The 25,046-nt window shown below is 38.8% G+C and overlaps 1 pseudogene; it reads right to left on the minus strand.

The window, feature by feature from the left end:
• Positions 1–694: 694 nt before the first annotated feature.
• LOC118619323 lies at positions 695–1,641 on the minus strand (annotated as a pseudogene).
• Positions 1,642–25,046: the final 23,405 nt, after the last annotated feature.

The following is a 25,046-nucleotide window of genomic DNA, read 5'->3' on the forward strand; positions in this document are numbered from 1 at the left end:
TTCATGTTTCTTAGTTTTATTCTTCAATTTTATGTTTTCTATTTTTTATACTATGACATATTAGTATCACTGCTGACATTTTCCAGTTTTACTCAAAGAACACTGACACACTGACACACATGCAACCAAACTGAGACAGCTCAGAATTTAGAGATGTAAATAGTGGAGTAAGAAGGAAAATTGTGTCTATGACAAAAGAATACAAAAACTATTAGTGATTTTAACCATACCAAAGTAGGTTCCCTACTAAAAAAAAAAAGATCATTTTTTTGGTTTTAAAAGGAAAGGCAGTAGTTTCAAGATAGTTTTGGTTTTAAATTTAGTCCAACTACAACACAAATGAGGCAAGAACACAAGACGTAACTTGTTTCCATAATTACAAAATGACATTGTTGGTATACATTTTTGTCCACTTTGTGTGTGTGTGGGGGAAAAATAAAACTCAGTACTCAATACTGGAGAAAATATTTGTCAAGAGTAACAGTATATTCACATAGGGGAGAAAAAAGAATATTTTTTGCATATTGCTATAATCTTCAAAAAATATATGATTAAATTGACAAAAAACTGGAAGACCAAGTTTAAGCAGTCTGGTATTTGCTTCAGTGTCCAGCACTATTATCATGATTTCTAGCATAAAAGCAAGAGTTTGTGGGTCTCAAGTATCTTCAGTAATGGCCTGTATAACTTGAAACTACTGTCTTTGCTTCTTTGAGAGGTACTTTTTCCAATATTTGTGATTTAAGTCCAAAAAGTCATCTAATTTTGCTATTTCCTTGAAGTATTGAGTTAATTTTAAAAGTTATTTGTCTTTATCTCATTTAAGTATGCTTTCATAAAAGGCCTTATCTTTAGTCCATTCTGTGGGCTCATTAGAAAATTACTTCCTATGTCATCAAACTTAATGGTGTTCTTTTTCTATAAAACTCCACAAACTTTCTCTATATAATGCCAAGAGACTTTACATCTATTAATCCTCTCCTTGGCAAATGCACTGTTATCACAGCAGCACTGTCCAACACGAAGGTAATCTTATAATTTGCATTTGTGCTCACTCCTAGCTCTTTAATTTTAGCTTCAATCCACTTCATATTTGTTACCGACCAAATAACAATGTCATAATCCTCATATGCAAATGTTAGAAATTCATGAAGATGTGGCCACATTAATTCTACCCCAGTTTCTGCACAGACTTATGGTCAAATAACGTATAATCTACGTCTAGTACCAAAAGCTTTCTCCATTCCCTGGGTGGATTCAAATTTCCACTTTGTACTCTTTTACTCTGCAAGAAATTTTCAGTTGGTTTTCTTTCCTGTTTTCTACTTCAATTACTTCATCTTTAATATCAAAGTCATTGACAGCACCATCATTGTCAGGAGGTGAACCTAAGACATCTTCCAAGTTCTCCTCACGAGTTCCCATCATTATGATTTTAGTATTTGGTTTTAGTTTGAGAGCTCTAAGTTTAACATCATTTTCTGCAGGTTTGCCTTTAACTTTAAGTCCAAGTAATTTCTGTTGTTCTGATAGCACTACTGTAAGGGCCTTGAGAAACTGTTTGCAATATAGCACAGTTTTTGAAAGTGTGGTCACTGAATATTCCTGTCCACCTCATTTTATGATGACAGGGAGAGCCATGTTTGAAACATATATTGATGCAGCTTCTATTCAGAATATCTGAATGTAGCTTCTGTTCAAAATACCTGGAGTGCGGCGGGACCGTCAGCAGCAGACACTGAACAACTTTGTATGAATTATGCTAGGTTAGGCAATGCAGCAAGAGTAACCAAATTTTTACATCTTACAACTTCACATCATCAATGTTCATTTCTCATTCACACTGCAGTACAATGAGGGTCAGGTGGCTCTCCACGTCATGATGCAGGAATCCAGTTTCCGTTTATGTGGTGGCTCTTCTATCTTCAAGGGTCTCCTTGGGATTCTTTATTGTATCCTCTTCATTTAACTTGCCTATCAGTAAAGAAAGAGAGGATGGAGATCACATAGAGAACTCTTTGGTTTGGCCCTAAAGTGAGTTCTTTTACTTCTGCCCACAGTCAATTGGCCAAGAACCAAAGAAAGATATGACCACACCCTAACTCCAAAGGAGTCTGGGAAAGGTAGTTTTCTTGATTATTCAGGGAGAACATCTAGCCAGTTTCTGCCATACAGTGCCTCAATTTCTTCTCTGTGGATAGGAATAATAATAATACCAACTTCTAATAGCTATAAGGATCCAAATGTAAGAAATTGTCTTATCTCTGAAGAAACTAAAAGGACCATACACATTTTGGTGTTTCTCATCAGAAAAAGATACCTGAGATGATGGACACATTTCATTATCATTCTGGTGTTCCTGTCAATAATGAATAATGATAAATAATTGCCCCTCCCCTGGACTGTCCTATATCTAACTACTGGAAACCACTGCCCTAATTCCAACAATTATTTCTACCAGGGAAGAGAACAACATGCTACAAAAAGTAGCCCACATGTTGTTATTCAAGCTCAAAAAAAGGAATCAGGAATATAGTTGGTCCCTCACCAGGCAACATTCTAGTGGGACATTAAGCAGAAATGCACTTGTTCTTTCTGTCTTCAGTTTTGTACTATGCTGATGGCTACCTGAGCACTATTTCCCTAACAGCATGTACACTCCATATAAACAAGAGCAAGAGAGAAGTATCTCTAGAAGATGGCAATGGGCAGGACTGGAGCATGGGTGAGTGTGAGAGAGAGTGAGAGTGTGAGTGAATGTGAGTGTGGACGACCAACCTTGAGCAGAGCACAGACATGGGGAAGAAGGTTCCTGTGCTGTGGATGAAAAGCAGCCGGCTATGTGGTAAGTGACAAGTCAGTGAACTTTCCCAACCTCAGCTGGGAGGCCCCGCCATTTTGGAGGATCCAGGGTCTTCCCTGGGAGGAGGAAACGAGGAGTTGCTGGGGCCCAGCGACCTGAGTCCACTAGAGTGCACTGCACTATCCATCTAGTGGACTCAGCTATGTTGCCATGGTCAGCACACAGCAGGTGACTGCAGCAGTAGCTCCAACTGGCTGGGAGCCGGAGCCCCACCCCCAAGAGCAGCCAGGGCTTGCCCAGGCCTGCATTGGTGGCATAGGGGCCAACCCAGGATCCAGGTCCACAGTGGTGCTGTGGCCAGCCCAGGCTCCAGGCCCATAGCAGCCCGCTCAGGCTCATGGAGACACTAGCACCAGCTTGGGAGCCTGGCACCTCCCCGACAGTAACAGTGACTGGGGAGGAGTAGAGCCCCACCCCTGACACTCATTAGCAGCTCAGACTGGCAGCTGAAATCATTCCCAATGGCATCAGCAAAGGCAGATCAAGAGCAGTGCAACCAGACCAAGAAGCAGGGCTAGGGCAGCTGAGACCTGCCTCTGACAACTGCAGCAGTGGAGTTGGAGTAAAGCCCCTTCCCCAGCAGCAGCAAAATCCCAGGTGTGGAGCATCCTCAGCCCCCAACAGTAAAGGATTTGGGGGCTGAGAGCACCCCCTGGCGGTGGCGGCGGTGGCGACAGCAGCAGCAGCAGTAGCTGTGGGAACTGGGAGCTGACATTTGCCCCCAGCAGTGACTGATCAGGAGCTGAGCCCCACTAGGAAGCAGGGTTCCCCAAAAGCACACTATCAGGTCCCACATACCCCAAAGTGTACTAGAGGTACCCACGAACCCCAGCAGTGCACCAGTGGAACTCACGAACCCAAGCAGCATACCAACAAAACCCAGAAACCCCAGCAGGACACCAGCTGGATCCACACACCCCAGCAACATACCAGAGGGACCCATGAACCCCAGCAGCATGCCAGTGAAACCCATACACCCTGACAGTGTACTCGTGGAATCCCACACACCCCAGGAACATACCAGCGGGTCCCACACACTCCAGCAGTGCACCAGATGAACCTACACACCCCAGGCAGAAGCACATATCAGCAGCTAAGACCCATCCACAGCAGCATCAGCAGAAGCTGATCAAGAGCAGTGTGCCCCAGCCCAAGCAGCAGCAAATCTTGGGGAGCTGAGACCTGCATGACAGATCAATTCCAGTTGCCAGGAGTCAACCCTTCAGGATCCACAGGAGACAAGAGGAGCCATACACCAAAACAGGCTGGGAGGCACAGCAACCTTAATTGATACACACTGACCTGCCTACACATTCCAACATCCCTCCCCGGGCTTAGAACTACCAGACTTCTAAAATGGTGAGACAAAGAAACAACACTCAAATTAAAAAAAAGAGGAATCACCAGAAAAGGAGCTACAGGAACTAGAAGAAAGCAACATGTCAGATAAAGAATTCAAAGCAATGATTATAAGGGTGCTCAAACAATTTGGTAAGAACTAAAGCAACTTAATAAGAATAATGAAGAGCTCACTGGGAACTACTTCAGCTTAAAAAAAGAGGTACATGCTGTGCATAAATAGGTAGAAGCTATACATAAAAATCAAGAGGAAATAAAGAATGACATAGCTGTTATGAAAAATACCTTAGAAGGGTTCAATAGTAGATTAGAAGAAGCTGAAGACCAAATCAGCAACTTGGAAGACAAGGTAGAGAAAAACACCCAAATAGAGCAGCAAATGGAAAAGAAGTTTAAAAAGCAGGAGGAGAGTTTAAGGGAGCGGTGGGACAATACAAAATGTAACAACATTCGCATTATAGGGTACTGGAAAGAGAAAAATCAGAGAAAGGAATATAGAACCTGCTTGAAATAATGACAGAAAACTTCTCTAAACTGGTGAAGGAAAAAGTCACACAAGTTCTGGAAACACCGAGTGTTCCAAGCAAGATGAACCCCAGAAAACCCACAGCTAGACACATCATAGTAAAAATGGCAAACATTAAAGACAAAGAAAGAATCTTACAGGAAGTGAGAGAGAGAGACAGAAAGTTACCTACAAGGGAGCTCCCATTCAACTGTCAGCTTCTTTCTCAATAGAAACACTGCAGTCCAGAAAGGAGTGACATGAAGTGTACAAAGTAATGCAAGGCAAGGGTCTGAATCCAAGACTACTCTATCCAGCAAGGCTATCATTCAAAACTGAAAGAGAAATAAAGAGCTTCACAGATTTAAAAAAAAGCTAAAGGAATTTACCACCACCAAATTAGCACTGCAAGAAATGCTGAAGAGACTGTTGTAAGAAGAAGAAGAAACAGAAAAAGAGAAAGAGGAACACAGGGATAAAATAAAAATGGCAACTAATAACTATCTATCAATATTAACCTTAAATATAAATGGCTTAAATGCTCAAATCAAAAGACATAGGATAGCTGACTGGGTAAGAAAATATGGCCCAAATATATGCTGTCTAGAAGAGACCCACCTCACAACAAAAGACTCACAGAGGATGAAATTGAAGGGATGAAAAAAAATTTACCAAGCAAATAGAAATAAAAAAAAAAAGCTGGTATAGCAATACACATATCTGACAAATTGACTTCAAATGAGGACCATAATAAGAGACAAAGAAGTTCACTACATAATATTAAAAGGATCAATCCAACAAAAGGATATAACCCTGGTACACATATACACACCAAATATGGGAGCTGCAAAATATATTTTAAAACTTCTGGAGGACTTCAAGGGAGAGATCAATAGCAATACAATCTTAGTGGGTGATTTTAACACCCTACTTACACCACTGGATAGATCTTCCAGACAAAAACTTAACAAGGACTTAGTTGATATTTACAGAATATTTCACCCCAAAGCTGCAGAATATACATACTTCTCAAGTGCACATGTGACATTCTCAAAGATAGATCACATGTTAGGACACAAAGTAAGTCTCTACAAATTCAAAAAGATTCAAATCATATCAAGCATCTTCTTGGACCACAAGAAACTAGAACTCAATTACAACAAAAACATTCAAGCACTTGGAGGCTAAATAACCTGTTATTAAACAACAAATGGGTTACCAATGAGATCAAAGACAAAATTAAAAACTTTCTGGAAACCAATGAAAATGAACACACAACACAAAATCTGTGAGATGCAGCGAAAGCAGTCCTGAGAGGGAAGTTCATATCACTACAGGCTACCTCAAGAAACAAGAAAAAATTTATAATTGACTCTCTAGCCCTACAACTTAATGATCTAGAAAGAAAACAAAAAGAAAAACCTAGAGAAAGTAGAAGGAAGAAAATAGTAAAGGTCAGAACAGAAATAAATGACATAGAGACTAAAAAAACAGTTCAAAAGATCAATGAAACAAAAAGCTGGTTCTTTGAAAAGATAAACAAGATTGATGGACCTTTAGTTAGACTCACCAAGAAACAAAAAGAGAGAACCCAAGTAAACAAAATCAGAAACAAAAGAGGTGATGTAACAACTGACATCACAGAAATACAAAGGATTATCAAAACACTATGAACAATTATACACCAACAAATTGGAAAATCTAGGCAAAATTGACAAATTTTTAGAAACATACAGTCTCCCAAAACTGAACTGGGAAGAGATAGAAAACTTGAATAGACAAATAACAACAAAAAAATTGAAGATATAATTAAGAAACTCCCAGCAAAGAAAAGCCCAGCCCAGATGGCTTCATGGGGGAGTATTTCTGATCATTCAAAGGTGATCTAATACCCATTCATCTCAAACTATTCCAGAAAATCCCAGAAAAAATAGTGACAGAAAATGTTCCTAACTTTGTAAAGGAAGAAGCCATTCAGGTTCAAGAGGCACAGACAGCCCCAAGTAAGAAGAACCCAAAAAGGCCCACACCAAGACACATAGTAATTAAAATGCCAAAAATTAAAGACAAAGAGAGAATACGAAAGGCAGAAAGAGAAAAGAAACAAGTTATGTACAAAGAACCCCCCATTAGGCTATTACGTGACTTCTCAACAGAAACACTATAGGCCACAAGGGAATGGCATGAAGTAATTAAGGTAATGATAAACAAGGATCTGAATCCAAGACTACTCTATCTGCAAAGCTATTCTTCAAAATAGGAGGTGAAATAAAGAGCTTCTCAGACCAAAAAAAAAAAAAAAAGAAAAGAAAAGGCTAAAGGAATATATTAGCACCAAATCAGCTCTGCAAGAAATGTTAAAAGGACTGCTGTAATAAGTAGAAATAGGGAAAAAAATAACCACAAAAGACCAAAATGGCAATAAATAAGTACATATCCGTAATAACCTTAAATATAAATGGACTGAATGCCCTGATAAATAGACACAGAGCAGCTGATTGGATAAGAAAGCATGCCCCATATATATGTTATTTACAAGAGACCCACCTCACAACAAAAGACTCACATAGGTTGAAAGTGAAGGGATGGAAGAAAATCTTCCAACCAAACAGAAAGAAAATGAAAGCTGGGGTAGCAATGCTCATATCTGATACAATAGATTTCAAAATGAAGGCCATAACTAGAGACAAAGAAGGCCACTACATAATATTGAAAGGATCTATCCAACAGGAATATATAACCTTGGTAAACATATATGCACCCAATATAGGAGCACCAAAATATATTAAATAACTTCTGGAGGAATTCAAAGGAGTAATTGACAGCAATTCAATCATAGCAAGGGACTTCAACACCCCTCTGACATCACTAGTTAAATTCTCTAAACAAAATATTAACAGGGAAACAGATACTCTAAGTGAAGCACTAGATCAAATGGAGTTAATAGATATATACAGAAAATTACACCCCATAACTGCAAAATTCACATTCTTTTCAAGTGCACATGGGACATTCTCAGAGATAGACCATATGTTAGGACACAAACTAAGTCTCTATAAGTTCAAGAAGATTGAAATTATATCAAGCATCTTCTCAGATCACAATGGCATAAAACTAGAAATCAATTGCAATAAGAACATACAAAGACATTTGAACACATGGAGTCTAAAGAGCATGTTATTAAACAATAAATGGGTTACCAAGAAGATCAGGAAGAGATTAAAACCATCCTGGAAACCAATGAAAGTGAACACAAAACAACACAAAATGTATGGGATGCAGTGAAAGCAGTTTGAGAGGGAAGTTCACAGCAATACAGGCCTACTTCAAGAAACAAGAAAAGTTTCTAATTGACTATCTAACCTCAAAACTTAAAGAACAAGAAAGCAAAAAGAAAAAAAAAGAAAAAAAAAAGAAAGAAAGAAAGAAAAGAAAAGAAAGAAAAGAAAACCCCAGAGCAAGCAGAAGAAAAGAAATAGTAAAGATCAGAGCAGAAATAAATAACACAGAGACCAAAAAAAAAAAAAAAAAAAAAAAGGCTAGGTTAATTCTCAGAGGTTGGTTTGGTTAGAGCTCCTTTGGCTCTCAGGTCTGCAATGCTGCTCAAATTTGCTCAAAGAAACTGTGTATACAGGTGAGGGAAATGGCAGCGAAGTGAATGGAGCTACACAGACCATCTCCCTGGACCAAACTGGATTTACAATGAAAATAAAGGCAAATCGTCAGGAAGGGGCAACCAAAAGACACCTTGGAGGAACACATAACCAGAAACACAGACTCAATCCTGGTAGGCTTGCGAGGACGCGAGAGGGGGCCGGGAGCCCACGGTCCGCAGCGGCCTGGGCAGGGACCAGGGGACTCAGCGGGAAGTTGCTGCTGCCACCTCCCCTGAGACCCCTCATGAGTCCTGTGAACTCTATTGCCTGCTAAGCCATCAGCTGGTGCCGCACGGACTTGCTGGGACCAGGGAACTCAGCGGGACCAGGGGGCTCGGTGGGAAATTGCTGCTACGGCCTCCCTTGCGACCTCGCATGGGTCCTGGGAACTCTGTTGCCTGCTAAGCCCTCCACTGGTGCCAGACGGACTGGCTGAGACCAGGGGACTTGGCGGGATGCTGCTACCAAGGCTGAGTCCCGGGAACTCTGCGTGCTAAGCCTTCGACTGGTGCCATAGGGGAATCTGCTGGAAGCTGCTGCCACCTCTGCAGTGTCCCGATACCGCGGCTCAGTCCTGGGGTTTCTGGTGAGTGCAACGCCCTTGGCTGGTGACACAGCTGCGGCCACCCTTGGCTGGAAGCAGCGCCCTCAGGTTAAAAGTCCCAGGCAGCTCCATGACACACAGTCCGTACAGAGGCTAAATTGGCAGCAGCCACTCACCTTGGGCCCTGGCAGAGGAAAGGCAGACTGGACTGGAACTGTCTGGGGACACTCGGGTTTTGGAGGGTGCTAAGAGCTTTCCCTGAGTGCAGCCACGCAGGACTGTGGTCATTTTACTCCATCCCAGGGCCCTGGGGAGAGGAGGCGGCCCCTCCCTCAGAGATTCAACCCCACCTGGAGGTCATTGAAATGCTAATTGAGGCCCATTAACAACCAGCAGCTGCCCCACACTCGGGAAATCCTCTTACAATGAGCACCTGAGGGAGTATTTAAGGCAACTCAGAAACCAAGGGTCTTCAGGTGACCTCTACTAATAGCCTCCAGGCAAAAAAAGCTAGAGGATAACTACCATTCCCTGGGCTAGCAACACTAACCAGAAAAGCTAAGACTTGAAGGTGGTGTTTAAAGTGGGTCCTCCCTGGCTCATCCAAACCCAGGAGAGGGAGCCACAAACAGCAGAACACCAACACCCACAGGGAAAACTTGGCAGACTCCAAAGCCCACTGTGATAGCCAAAATGGTGAAAAACAGAAACAAAAGCCAAATGAAAGAACAAGAGACCTCTACGGAAGATGAGATAAATGAGGTACAGTTAAGCAAGTTAACAGAACTAGAATTTAGAGCCATGATGTTGAGGAAGCTCAACAGTATGTGTAAGGATATGAGCACCATGAGTAAAGACATAGAAATGTGGAAAATCAACAAGTTGGAAATTATAAACCAACAGGAAGAAATGAAGAATGACATATTAGTAATGGAAAACACATTGGAAGGTCTAAAAAGCAGAGTAGAGGAAGCTGAGGACCGGATCAGTGAATTAGAAGACAGGCTAGAAAAAATCAACCAATCAGAAAACCAAAAGGAAAAAAATGATTAAAAAACAGGAAGACAGCTTAAGAGAACTGTGGGACAACTGGAAACGGAATAATATTCGCATCATAGGTGTCCCTGAAGAAGAAGAAAATAAGGAAGGGTTAGAGAATATATTCAAAGAAATAGTGACAGAAAACTTCCCTAATTTGGTGAAGGAAGAAGGCATTCAAGTTCAAGAAGCACAGAGAGCCCCAAGTAAGAAGAACCCAATCAGGCCCACACCAAGACTCATAGTAATCAAACTGTCAAAAGTTAAAGACAAAGAGAGAATCCTAAAAGCAGCAAGAGATAAGCAACAGGTTACCTACAAAGGAAACCCCATTAGGCTCTCAGCTGACTTCTAGCAAAAACACTACAGGCTAGAAGGGAATGGCATGAAGTATCAAGGTCATGAAAAACAAGGATCGAATCCAAGACTACTCTACCCAGCAAGGCTGTCATTCAAAATACAAGATCAAATAAAGAGCTTCCCAGACAAATAAAAGGCTAAGGGAATACATTAGCACCAAACCAGCATTGCAAGAAATGTTAAAAGGACTGCTGTAGTTACCAGGAGAAATGGGAAGAAAAATAGAACCACACTAAACAAAAATGGCAATAAATAAGTACATATCAATAATCACCTTAAATGTAAATGGACTGAATGCTCCTATAAAAAGACACAGAGTAGCTGGTTGGATAAGAAAGCATGACTCATCTATATGTTGTTTACAAGAGACCCACCTCACAACAAAATACTCACATAGATTTAAAGTGAAGGGATGGAAAAAATCTTCCAAGCAAATGGAAAAGAAAGGAAAGCTGGGGTTGCAATACTCATATCTGATAAAATAGATTTCAGAATGAAATCAGAGACAAAGAAGGCCACTACATAATATTGAAAGGACTTATCTAACAGGAAGATATAACCTTGATAAACATATATGTACCCAATGTAGGAGAACCAAAAGATATTAAAAAACTTCTGGAGGACTTCAAAGGAGAAATAGATAGCAATACAATTATAGCAGGGGACTTTAACACCCCGCTGACATCACTGGATAGATCCTCTAGACAAAAAATTAGCAAGGAAACAGAGACTCTAAATGAAGTACTAGATCAAATGGATTTAATAGATATATACAGAGAGTTACACCACAAAACTACAGGATTCACATTCTTCTCAAGTGCACATGGGACATTCTCAAAGATAGACCACATGTTAGGGCACAAACTAAGTCTCTACAGGTTCAAGAAGATTGAAATCATATCAAGCATTTTCTCAGATCACAATGGCATGAAACTAGAAATCAATTGCAAGAAAAACATACAAAGACATTTGAACACATGGAAGCTAAATAGCATGTTATTGAACAATGAATGGGTCACCGAAGAGATCAAGGAAGAAATAAAAAACTTCATGGAAACCAATGAAAATGAACACACAACAACACAAAATCTATGAGATGCAGCGAAAGCAGTTCTGAGAGGGAAGTTCATAGCACTACAGGCCTACCTCAAAAAACAAGAAAAATTTCTAATAGACTATCTAACCTCACAACTTAAAGAACTAGAGAGAAAACAAAAAGAACACCCCAGAGCAAGTAGAAGGAATCAAATAGTAAGGATCAGAGCAGAAATAAATGACATAGAGACCAAAAAAACAATTCTAAGGATCAATAAAACAAAGAGCTGGTTTTTCGAAAAGATAAACAAGATTGATGGACCCTTAGCTAGACTCACCAAGAAACAAAGAAAGAGAGCCCAAATACACAAAATCAGAAATGAAAGAGGAGAAGTAACAACACAGAAGAACAAAAGATCATTAACAACTGCTATGAACAATTATATGGCAACAAATTCCACAATCTAAGCGAAATGGACAAATTTCTAGAAACACATAGTCTCCCAAAACTGGATCAGGAAGAGACAGAATACTTGAACAGACCAATAACAGCAGAAGAAATTGAAGATGTAATCAAGACTCTCCCAGCAAACAAAAGCCCAGGCATGGATGGTTTCACAGGGGAGTTTTACCGAATATTCAATGAAGAACTATTTCAAAAAATTCAAGAAGAAGGAAGACTTTCAAACTCGTTTTATGAAGCCAGCATAATTCTAATTCCAAAACCAGAAAAAGACACCACAAAGAAAGAAAACTACAGACTAATATTCCCGATGAACATAGATGCCAAAATCCTGAACAAAATACTAGCAAATCGGATCCAGCAATACACCAAAAAAATTATCCACCATGACCAAGTGGGATTCATCCCAGAGATGCAAGGCTGGTACAATATTCGCAAATCCATAAATGTGATACACCACATAAATAAAATGAAGAATAAAAAGCACATGATAATATCAATAGATGCTGAAAAAGCCTTCGACAAAATCCAGCATCCATTTTTGCTAAAAACACTCAGCAGTGTGGGAATACAGGGATGATATCTAGACTTAATAAAGGTCATATATGAAAGACCTACAGGCAACATCATACTCAATGGGCAAAAACTAAAAGCATTTCCTTTAAGAACAGGAACAAGCCAAGGATGCCCACTTTTGGCACTCTTATTTAACATAGTACTGGAAGTCTTAGCCACAGCAATCAGACAGGAAGAAAAAATAAAAGGGATCCAAATTGGAAAGGAGGAAGTGAAACTCATTATTGGAAGACGACATGATATTATACACAGAAAACCCTACAGACTCCATCAAAGACCTACTAGACTTAATAAATGAATTTGGCAAAGTAGTACAATACAAAATTAACATCAAGAAATCGATGGAATGCCCTGGCTGGTTTGGCTCAGCTGTTGGAGCATTGGCCTGCGGTCCGGAGAGACCCGGGTTCAGTTCCTGCTAAGGGCATGTACCTCGGTAGCAGTTTGTCCCCAGCCCTGGTTGGTAGTGTGGGTGGTGACCACTCGATGTGTCCCTTTCACATCAATGTTTCTCTCTCTCTCTGTGTCCCTCTCTCTCACTCCCACTCTACCTGAACAAAAAATGGAAAAATGACCTCGGGTGAGGATGATAAAAAAAAGAAAGAAAGAAAGAAAGAAAAGAAATGGACAGCATTCTTATGCACCAATGATGAACTCACAGAAAGAGAAACTAGAAAAACAATCCCATTTACCATTGCAGCAAAAAATTAAGATACATAGAAATAAACTTAACCAAAGAAATAAAGGACTTATTCACAGAAAACTACAGGTCATTGAAAAAAGAAATAAAGGAAGATATAGAAAAGTGGAAGCACATACCCTGTTCATGGATTGGAAGAATTAACATCATTAAAATGTCCATACTACCCAAAGCAATCTATAGATTCAATGCAATCCCCATCAAAATATCAATGGCATACCTCACAGAATTAGAACAAGTACTTCAAAAGTTTACATGGAACCAAAAAAGACCTCAAAGAGCCACAGCAATCTTGAAAAAGAAGAACAAAGTTGAAGGGATCACATTACCAGATTTCAGGTTATACGACAAAGCCACTGTAATCAAAACAGACTGGTATTGGCAAAGAACAGGTATATAAACCAGTGGAACAGAGCAGAGAACCCAGAAATGGACCCAAGGCAATATGCTCAATTAATATTTGACAAAGGTGGCAAGAGCATACTGTGGAGTAAGGACAGCCTCTTTAATAAATGGTGTTGGGAAAATTGGGCAGCTACATGCAGAAAAATGAAACTAGACCATCAACTTACACCGTACACAAGAATAAACTCAAAATGGATAAAAGACATAAATGTGACTCATCAATCCTTAAAAATCCTAGAAGAAACTGCAGGCAACAAAATTTCAGACATCATATGCATCAGAATTTTCACTGACACATCACCTAAGGCAATAGAAACAAAGGAGAAAATGAACACATGGGACTACATCAAACTCAAAAGCTTCTGCATAGCAAAAGATATAATCATCAAAATGGAAAGGCTACCCACTGTATGGGAGACATTAATTGCCAATGATACATCAGATAAGGGGGTAATTTCCAAAATATATAGAGTGCTCATACAACTCAACAAAAGGAAGACAAAGAACCCAATTAAAAAATGGGCAGAGGAACTAAAAAGACACCTCTCCAAACAGGACATACAAATGGCTAAGAGACATATGAAGAAATGCTCAACATCACTACTCATCAGAGAGATGCAAATTAAAACAACAAAGAGGTATCACCTCACACCTGTCAGAATGGCCGTCGTCAACAAATCATCGACAGCAATACAATCATAGCAGGGGATATCAAAATCCCCCTGGCATCACTGGATAGTACCTCTTGACAAAAAACTAGCAAGGAAACAGAGACTCTAAATGAAGCACTAGACCAAATGGATTTAATAGATATCTACAGAGAATTATATCTCAAAACTACAGAATTAACATTCTTCTCAAGTGCACATGGGACATTCTCAAAGATAGACCACATGATAGGACACAAACTAAGTCTCTACAATTTCAAGAAGATTGAAATGATATCAAGCATCTTCTCAGATCACAATGGCATGAAATTAGACATCAATAGCAACAAGAACATGCCAAGACATTTGAACACATGGAGGCTCAATAGCATGTTATTAAACAACAAATGGGTTACCGAGGAGATCAAGGAAGAAATTAAAAACTTCCTGGAAACCAATAAAAATGAACACACAACAACACAAAATCTATGGGATGCAGCAAAATCAATTCTGAGAGGGAACTTCATAGTACTACAGGCTTACCTAAAGAAACAAAAAAAATTTCTAAGAGTGTCTAATCTCACAACTAAAAAATTAGAAAGCAAACTACAAAAAAAAAAAAAAAATTAGAGCAAGTAGAAGGAAGGAAATAGTAAAGATCAGAGCAGAAACAAATGACATAGAGACCAAAAAAACAAACAAACAAACAAAAAAACAATTCAAAGAATCAATGAAACAAACACCTGTTTTTTTGAAAAGATAAACAAGATTGATGGACCCTTAGCTAGACTCCCTATGAAACAAAGAGAGAGAACCCAAATACAGAAAATCAGAAATGAAAGAGGAGAAGTAACAACTGACACCAAAGAAATACAAAAGACTGTTAACAACTACTATGTACAATTATATGGCAACAAATTCATCTATCTAAGTGAAATGGATGAATTTCTACAAACACATAGTCTCCTAAAACTGGACTGGGAAGAGATAGAAAATTCAACAGACCAATAACAATTAAGAAAATTGAAGAGGTAATCAAGACTCTCCCAGAAAACAAAAGCCCAGGCCCAGATGGCTACAAGGGGACGTTTTACTGAACATTCAAAAAAGAACTAACACCCATTCTCCTCCAACTATTTCAAAAAATTCAAGAAGAAGGAAGACTTCCAAACTCATTTTATGAGGCCAGCATAATTCTATTTCCCTAACCAGAAAAAGACACCACAAAGAAAGAAAGCTACAGGCCAATATCCCTGATGAACATAAATGCCGAAATCCTGAACAAAATACTAGTAAATTGGATCCAGCAATATATTCACCATGACCAAGTGGGATTCATCCCAGGGATGCAAGGCTCGTACAATATTCGCAAATCAATGAATGTGATACACCACATAAATAAAATGAAGAATAATGATCATATCAATTGATGCCGAAAAAGCCTTCTACAAAATCCAGCATCCATTTCTGATAAAAAACGCTCAGCAATGTGGGAATAGAGGGATAATATCTCGACATAATAAAGGCCAGACATGAAAGACCTACAGCCAACATCATACTCAATGGGCAAAAACTAATAGCATTTCCCTTAAGAACAGGAACAAGGCAAGGATGCCCACTTTCGCCACTCCTATTTAACATAGTACTGGAAGTCTTAGCCACAGCAACCAGACTGGAAGAAAAAATAAAAGGGATCCAAATTGGAAAGGAGGCAGTGAAACTGTCATTATTTCCAGATGACATGATACTATATGTAGAAAACCCCAAAGACTCCATCAAAAGTTTACTAGACTTAATAAATGAATTTGGTAAAGTAGCAGGATACAAAATTAACGTCAAGAAATTGATGGCATTCTTATACACCAATGATGAACTCACAGAAAGAGAAACTAAGAAAACAATCCCATTTACCATTGAGGCAAAAAATTAAGATACCTAGGAATAAACTTAGCTAAAGAAATAAAGGACCTATTCACAGAAAACTACAGGTCATTGAAAAATAAATAGTGGAAGATATAAAAAAGTGGAAGCACATACCCTGTTCATGGATTGGGAGAATCAACATCATTAAAATGTCCATATTACCCAAAGCAATCTATAGATTCAATGCAATTTCTATCAAAATACGAACACCATACTTCACAGAATTAGAACAAGTACTTCAAAAGTTCATATGGAACCAAAAATACCTCGAATAGCCACAGCAATCTTGAAAAAGAAGAACAAAGTTGAAGGGAGTACATTACCAGATTTCAGGTTATACTACAAAGCCACTGTAATCAAAATAGCCTGGCATTGGCACAAGAACAGGCATATAGACCAGTAGAACATAACAGAGAACCCAGCAATGGACCCAAGGCAATATGCTCAATTAATATTTGACAAGGGTGGCAAGAGCATACAGTGGAGTAAGGACAGCCTCTTTAATAAATGGTGCTGGGAAAATTGGACAGCTACTTGCAGAAAAATGAAACTAGACCATCAACTTACACCATACACAAGAATAAAGTCAAAATGGATAAAAGACTTAAATGTGACTCATGAATCCATAAATATATTAGAAGAAACTGCAGGCAACAAAATTTCAGACATCATACGCAGCAGAATTTTCACTGATACATCACCTAAGGCAATAGAAACAAAGGAGAAAATGAACACATGGGACTACATCAAACTCAAAAGCTTCTGCACAGAGAAAGATACAATCATCAAAACGGAAAGGCTACCCACATGTTCGTAGCAGCACTATTTACAATAGCTAAGATCTGGAAACAGCCCAAATGTCCATCAGTAGGTGAATGGATAAAAAAGCTGTAGTACATATACACAGTGGAGTACTATGTAAGAAAGAAAGATTTCTTATAGTTTGAGACGACATGTCGGGACTTGGAAAGTATTACCCTAAGTTAAAGAAGCCAACCAGAGAAAGACAAGTATCACATGATCTTACTTATATGTGGAATATAATGAACATAACAGTCTGAGGTACAGGGTAGACCCAGAGACGTGGAAGTAGGGTACAGACTGACAACCCTCAGAAGAAGGGGTATTGGGGGAGGGAAGAGATAAACCACAGAACTTATATGCATGTATGTATTCGATCAACATGGACAACAAAGCTGGGTATGGGGTAGACGGGATGGGGTGGAGGGTGTCAATGGGGAAAAAAAGAAGAAATGTCCATAACCAAAATAAATTAATAAAAAATTTAAAAAATAAAAAAAAAAGATTTATATTGTGTCAAAATGTCACTTGTTTGTCAATGACATGAGCAACTTTTTTGCTGAATCAGATAATAGTTTTCATATACTGGAAGACTATTTTCTCATAATTATTTTATATTCACAATGCAATAGCTACAGGCCTACATACATTTAAGTTTAGTCTATATTATTAAACTTTTCTCTATTATTTTGTTAAGTCTAGACAATCAACACCATAATAAACCAAGTCCAAACTTGTAGCATTTTCTCATTTTTGTGTTGTAAATACTTCTAGCATGGCCCATTTCAAGCCACATAACAGCACTGGATGAGGAGTTAGGAGGAGATGTTCAGTAGCACACCATTTTCTGTTTTCACCGTACAGGTGCAATAGACATATCCTCAAGGGCAGATAGAATAGAAACATGTAGTAAAATAATTAAGAAATGCTTTTAATGTAGTTTTTAAATAGACTTTGTTTTTTCAAGTAGTTTTAGGTTCACAGTAAAACTGAACCTCATACATGCATAGTCTATCCCACTATCAATATCCACATCAGAGTAGGAAATTTTTCAACAATTGGTGAATCTACATGTCATCATCACCCAAAATCAATAGTTTACATTAGTTACATTAGTTTCACTCCTGGTGTTGTACATTCCTTGGGTTAGGTCAACTATGTAATGACATGTATTCACCATTATATGTCATAGAGAGTAGTTTTACTGTCCTAAAAAATCCTCTATACTTTTGCCTGTTTATTCATTTCTCCTTCCCCTTGGCTTAGCAACCACAGATCTTTTTGCTGTCTCCATACTTTTGTCTTCTCTAGAAGAAATTATATAGCTTTTAAAAACATAATTTTTTTAATTATACAATTTTGTTATTTATTTATTTTTAATAAAATTTTTTCATTGATTTTTAGAGATAGTAAAAGAGAGGAAAGGGATGGAAGGAGGAGAGAGGGAGAGGGAGAGGGAGAGAGAAAGAGAGAGAGAGACATGTGAGAGAGACACAGTGATTAGTTGCCTCCTGCACATGCCCCGATCAGGGCCTGGGATTGAACCTGCAACCCAGGTACATGCTCTTGAATGGGAATTGAACCCAAGATCCTTTAATACACGAACTGACACTCTAACTACTGAACTGTGCCAGCCATGGCTATCATTTATTATTTTTTTTAATGATAGCTGTGTTTCATAACTGGCTTACAAAATTTCTGAAAATTTAACAATCTACTCTTATGAGGTATTGAAAATTGCTCCAGTACACCACTGGGTCCAGTAATGTGTGTTTCAACAAGCCTTCCATGTGTCTGATAATGCTAAATTTTGAGAACTGCTGCTTAAAGAGATGCTGAGGATAAGAAATGCATTTAACTGTAATTACCTGCTGCTATATGCTTGGGTCTGGTCAACCAAATGCTGTGCTTCAATGTTTAAGCAAATTCAGTTTTTGGGAGGAAGGGAGGAGTGTGTCTAAAGGGGAAGAGAGGAATGAGAGAAAATTTTGACTTTAAATCTGATTTTTTTTCTTTCAGATTTGGTAAACTGTTAATGAATATCCAAATAAACCTTAGACCAAATTATGACTCAGTTTATACTCTTGAAATAAAATGGTGGCTGATGCAACTGCTCAAATAACTTGTCTTCTGGAGTCTGAAAAAATTTGTTGATTTATTCAATAAATACTTATTAAACATCTATAATGTGCCAAGCACTATTTTGAATGTTGATGATACAGAACATTGAACAAGACAGACAAGGACACTGGTTTCAGGAGTTTATATTCTAGGAGAAAGACAGTAAAAACACCAAGTAAAAGCCAGATAAGCAGGGTAATTACTGGAAATATTACATGCTACAAAGTAAACTGACAAAAATTGTGTCATGGAGGGTGATGGGTGAGAAGGGGCTGTTTTTTGTAGGATGGTCAGGGAGGAGCTTTTTGAGGAGGTGAGAGTTCAGCAAAGAACTGAATGGTGAAAGGAATCCAAACATGGAACTACCTGAGTGAAGAGTATCCAGATAGAAAGGACAACACATAAAGTTCTTGAGGTAGAAACAGGCTTGATGTTTCTATTGCCTGCCTGGCAAGCCTGGCTGGAACGGAGCAAACAAGGTGAGAATGATGAAGATGTCAGGCCGACGGGCAGGAGCCAGATCAGGCAGGGTATTTTAGGCCACGGCTAACATTTTGGATTTCATTCTAGGTGATGGGAAGCCTTTGAGAGGCTTATAGCAGGGGAGTGACTGGCCTAATTTCTGCTTTAAAAAGATCTCTGGCTGCTGAGTGGAGAATGGGCTGTAGGAAACAAGAGTGAAAGCTGGGAAGTGCATCAGAAGACTGTTGGAAGAGTTCTGGGGGCAGATCACCCATCTTGGAATGGAAGTGGTCAGGCACGACAGGGACTGGGAGGAGAGCAGATTGGACTGGTAGAGGGATTGTGTCAAATTATTTTTAAGAACAAAATGGACCATTAACCCTATCATCTTTAAGCAAAATGGACTATATTATTTTTGTTTATATCTGCTAAGGTCTTACTCATGCATGTTGGTCTATCTATCAGTTTCTACTTTTTTACAGAATCATGTGTACAGTGTCTTAGGAAAGTAGTAGCCTCTTAATTGGGTGGGCAACTGAGGAGGCATCACTCAGAAAACACTCCACTAAGACTAAATATAATCCTCTCATTCCAACAAGGGCTTATAAGAGCTTTGGTCGATAAGAGCCAAGCAGAACTTAAAAACGAAGATCATCCCACCAATTCCTGTGCCTGTGTTCAGGTGGGAGCAGCCACTCCTAGTGTGCACTCATAGCATTCCCACACTGCTTGCATCGGCAGGTCAACCCCTGCATGGGTCTGGGGAACTGCATCTTTCTTATGCACCTTCCCAGGTTTGGTGTTTGCATTTTGCCAGTAGTGGTCTTGGAGGAAAACTCTGAAGGACTCTAGCTTGCAGATTGCTCAACCTTCGGTGTATAATCAATGTCCTTTGATGTATATGGAGTAGGTGCTGTCATTGGAAGATTCACAAGGATTTTCCATTTGATGCTGAGGTCATTAGTATAATGCATATTTTGTAAATTGTTGAACATAATGATTTGTATTCACTGATTTGAAAAAAGAAACACCCCAAAACACAGAAACATCTCATTTATTCAGTACACCTCATTTTATTACACTTTGCAGATGTGTTTCCATCAACATTGAGATAAGACCCTCCACCAGCAAAAAGATTAAAATCTGCTGAAGGCTCAGATAATGGTTAGCATTTCTTAGCAATAAAATATTTTTAAATTAAGGTATGTATATTTTAAAAAACAATGTTAGTGCACACTTAATACACCACAGTATAGTGTAAACATAACTTATATGCACTAGGAGACCAAAAAATTTATGACTCGCTTTATTTATTGTGATACTCGCTTTATTATGGTAGTCAGGAACCAAACACACAATATCTCTGAGGCATGCCTATGTTCTCTGAGAATATATTTCATGTAAATGCATAAATTATATATGCCTTTAAGTGCCGAGACAACTTGACATTTTTGAGCATTTTGAAGAGAAATCTTTCTAAAGCAGGTGAGACTTTAGTGGAGTGTCTATGTGGTTTAACTTCCCTGATGACTCATGTTCACCACTGTGACCATAGATTACCCCTTCATACTATAACGTAGTGACACGGTGACTCCACGCCCAGTGAAGCTGATTATTGTGTAAATTCCTTTATCCCCTGACTTTCTCTGTGGAGAACTAGTCTCTCTGCCCTATGTTTTACATCATTAACACCTATTAATTGCACACAGGCTAAGAGTACAAGCAATCAAGTCAGCCTTCACTGTTTTTTGTTAGAAAACTGGTGTTCTTAAGAAGATGGTTTTTGTTTGGGAGGTTTTGTTGAAGTTAGCTAGCCCACTGTTACTGGAAGCAGGAGTCTCCAGAAGCTATGTTTATGTTTTTCTAACCATCTGACTAGTGTGAACTATATGTAACCCCCCACATTTGTGTCAATACAAAACATTTTATTACTGGTCCTGGTTCATATAAACCAGAGAATAAATATAAATCATCAGGATAATAAAGTGAGATGCATCCTGGGCCATCCAAGCAAAAGTCAGAGGAAAAACTTTGACCAGTACAGACCAGGACCTTCCCCACCCGCAACCAGTATGTAAAATAATGTCAGTGAGACCTGTGTCACCAGTCTCCACTGCTGGGGTCACACCCTCTCCCAGCCACAAGTTGGGTAGCCATGAATGGGTTTGGATGAAGAGCTTTGAGGCAAACAATCACAGCTGTAATGCATTGCAAGTTTCCTTAGAACTGGTTTGTGCACTAAAAAAAACTTGGCTCCTAGAGCAGGGTTACATCATGGAATCTTCTGGTGCTTCCACTACCCTGAAATAATGTGTAAGAGCTGCCTTGCTCCAGAATTTGTGACAGATAGCATCTGATGCAGTCATTTACATGAAAACATAAATAATGCCTTTTTCCCAGTCCTGGATTGGTTCTTTCTAGTGTAGTGTGATGGATGTCCTTATCTTTAGCAGCAGCTAAGCCTCCACCAGCAAAATTACAGGCAACAAATAGACAAGTTTCTCCTGACAGGCCAGACACCAGAAGTGTAGGTGGAAAGGTTCAGGGCTGTCTTTTGAACCAAAACAGAAGAGAGATGAACCAAGAAAGTGTCTATGTTTTCCCTGCTGTTTGTTCCCTTCCTTTGGGGAAATATGTAATTGTTTTGTAACTATTTATACACAGATGCAGGTCATTTTTCTTTTTTCTTTTTCTTTTCTAAAGAGAAAGGTCAAAGATTGTCATTGTCTATGTCACATCAAACTGGAATAGCTTCAGCCCCTTCCTCTGTATTTCTGTGGTAATTGGCCTCTGAGCTACAAACAAATCAGACAGATATTGAATAGAAAAAGACCATAAGACTTGGGCAAAGTGTGCTTCCTGGATTGAGGGAGAAATGACTGCCTTGGGCTATTAGCTCTTAGTTGAAGAGAAATCCATGGTCTAAAGACTATCCTTTATTCCTTGTTTTCCACCTAGACCCAAGGGCAGGCTGTGGGCAAAGTCTGTGTGTCCTATAAACTGTGGAATTGAACCTCTTCAGCCATTATTGACATTGGTTTATAGAGCATCTGTTGGTGAGTAAGACCATGCACTTGGGTTGGGTGAGGATACATAAGATCCTTGAGGCCATTCTTCAGAGGGCTTACAGTTTGGTTAGAGAAACAAAGAGGAATGCCTAAAAATTAAACAGGACAAAACCAAAATAGAACAACCAAACAACCAAACAAACCAACAAAAGTAAAACCCCACACGCAACCACCATCTCACCATTCCTTCCTCCACTACCCCTGCAATGAAAGTACATTAATTTTATTGCTGATCTTTTTTCTCTCTTACATGGATTTTTGTTTGTTTGCCGGGGGCAGGGTCTTATGGAGTTCTTGAGCTGAAAATTATTAGCTCATAAAGCCCAATTAATATGGTCAGATCTGTCTGTTTTCTAGGTTCAGGGAATGTTGTCTGTAAATCACAGCCATCCAGTGAATGCTTTGCAAAGAGTTTTCCGGATGCCGCATTTATTTATAGAGGTAAAAAAAATGTCTGCGTTTAACTTCTGTTCCTAATCTTCAGTTGACAGAAACCAGGAAACTGCTCAATTTCATGTTTACTTCAAAATACCCTATCTTAGCCAAGTGTCTGGCTACTCTATTCTGTAAATGCAAGGCGCCACCATAATGCCTCCTATTTTTTCCTCTCTCCCTGTGTTGGCTGATGCTTATGTCCAAAAGGCCAGGCTTTCAACAAATTGCATTTTGATTGATTGACCTGGATTTCTGCTGGGGAGCTGAATACTAAACCCAAATGGATTTGACCAAAACTTTTTTTTTTAGTCTTTTTCAGAAGCAGCCTTAGATATGTTTTATGAGAGAGATAAAGAATATTATTTAAGAACAATGGTACAAGACAGTCACAGTAAAGAAGGTCTTGGAATTGGTTGGAATCTGAGGTTATCTGTCCTATGCTTTTAGCTATTCAAGAAGACACATGGTCTTCTTTGGTGAACATCTGTTGAGAGACCAAGTGTCTAAGTGAAAATCATAGAACTCTAAATGATTTGAGCTTGTTTTTTTTTTTTTTTACTGTCTGTTCACCTTGGTATTTGTTTTAAACTTGAATCTCATAGCCATTTTAATCTATCTAGCCAAGGATCCTTTTATCTAAAGTGAAGTGTTGTCCCTGAAAAAGGCAAGAAATAGATTTTATCCTGAAGCTTCCAGAAGGAATTTAGTTAGGGCCGACCTGTTGATTTTAGACTTCTCACCACCAATACTGTAAGAGAGTAAATATGTGTTATTTTAAGCCACTAAGTTTGTGGTAATATATTGCACAGCAATAAGAAATTAATATAAATTTTGGTATCTGGAAATGTGGTGCTGCTTTAACAGATATCTAAAAATGTGGAAGTAACTTTGGAATTGGGTAATGGATAAAAGCCGGAAGAATTTTGGGCACCATGATAGAAGAAGGCAAGTTTGCTTTGAACAGACTTTTGGTTGGCAGTATGGATGTTAAAGACTTTGCCTGTGAGGGCTCAGGAGGAAGTGAGGAGCACAATAGAGAAAGCTTGTGCTGTCTTAGAGAACACCTATATTGTAATAAACAAAATATTGGTAGAAATAGGACCATTAAAGATTCTTCTGGTGAGGTCTCAGAAAGAAATGAGAATCATGTTATTGAAAACTGGAGGAGAGTAAATCCTATTTATATGGTGGGAGAAAACTCACCTGAGTTTTGCCCTACAGTTGTGTGGAAGGCAGAACTTGTCAGTGGTGAACTTAGACATATGTTTGAAGAGATTTCTAAGCAAAATATTGAAAGGTTTGCCTAGTTCCTTCTTGCTTAAAAGAAAGAGGTAAGTTGAAGAAAGAATTATTAAACAAAAAAGAATAAGTACTTAAAATTGAGAAATTCTTACCCTAGTCAGATTTCAAGTGACACCAAAATTAGAAAGTCCACAGTTGGGAAAGTGTGCTCTGGAGAGAAGTCAGGCTGTAGCTGGACAAAATTTTGCTAGTGCTTCAGAAGGAAGAAAGGAGCACAATGTTTGTAACACAGAGCTCTCTAAATTGATTAGGTTTGTGATTCATGAATCCCCTCAGCTATTATAGCAGAAGCCAAAAACAGACATGGAATTATCCAGGAAAGATCTCTAGAAGAGTCTCGTGTAGTAAATCCCTAGGGCATACATGAGAGAACTGCCAGTTTTTTAATGTTATGCCATCAGAAACACCAATAACCATTATGTTTGTGGTAATTTGTTTTCCAGAAATAGAAAAGGAAAACACCTACCCAGTGTCCATATTTCCTGTCTTTGTCAAAGTACCATTTTTTTTTTAAAACGTTGTCTAAAACAGTTTAATGTTTATAGCAAAATTGAGGGGAAAATTAAAAAATTTCCTAAATACCCTTGCCTCCACACATGCATAGCTTTCCAGTTACCAACATACCCTACTAGAGTGGTACATTTGTTACAATTGATGAACTTATATTGACACATCATAATTACTAAGTCCATAGTTTACATTATGGTTCCCTCTTGTACATTATATGTGTTTGAACAAATACATAGCAGCATGTATCTGTCATTATGGTATCATACAAAGTAT

This window comes from Molossus molossus, unplaced genomic scaffold (genome assembly GCF_014108415.1).
Source record: "Molossus molossus isolate mMolMol1 unplaced genomic scaffold, mMolMol1.p scaffold_m16_p_6, whole genome shotgun sequence".
NCBI classification, from domain to species: domain Eukaryota; kingdom Metazoa; phylum Chordata; class Mammalia; order Chiroptera; family Molossidae; genus Molossus; species Molossus molossus.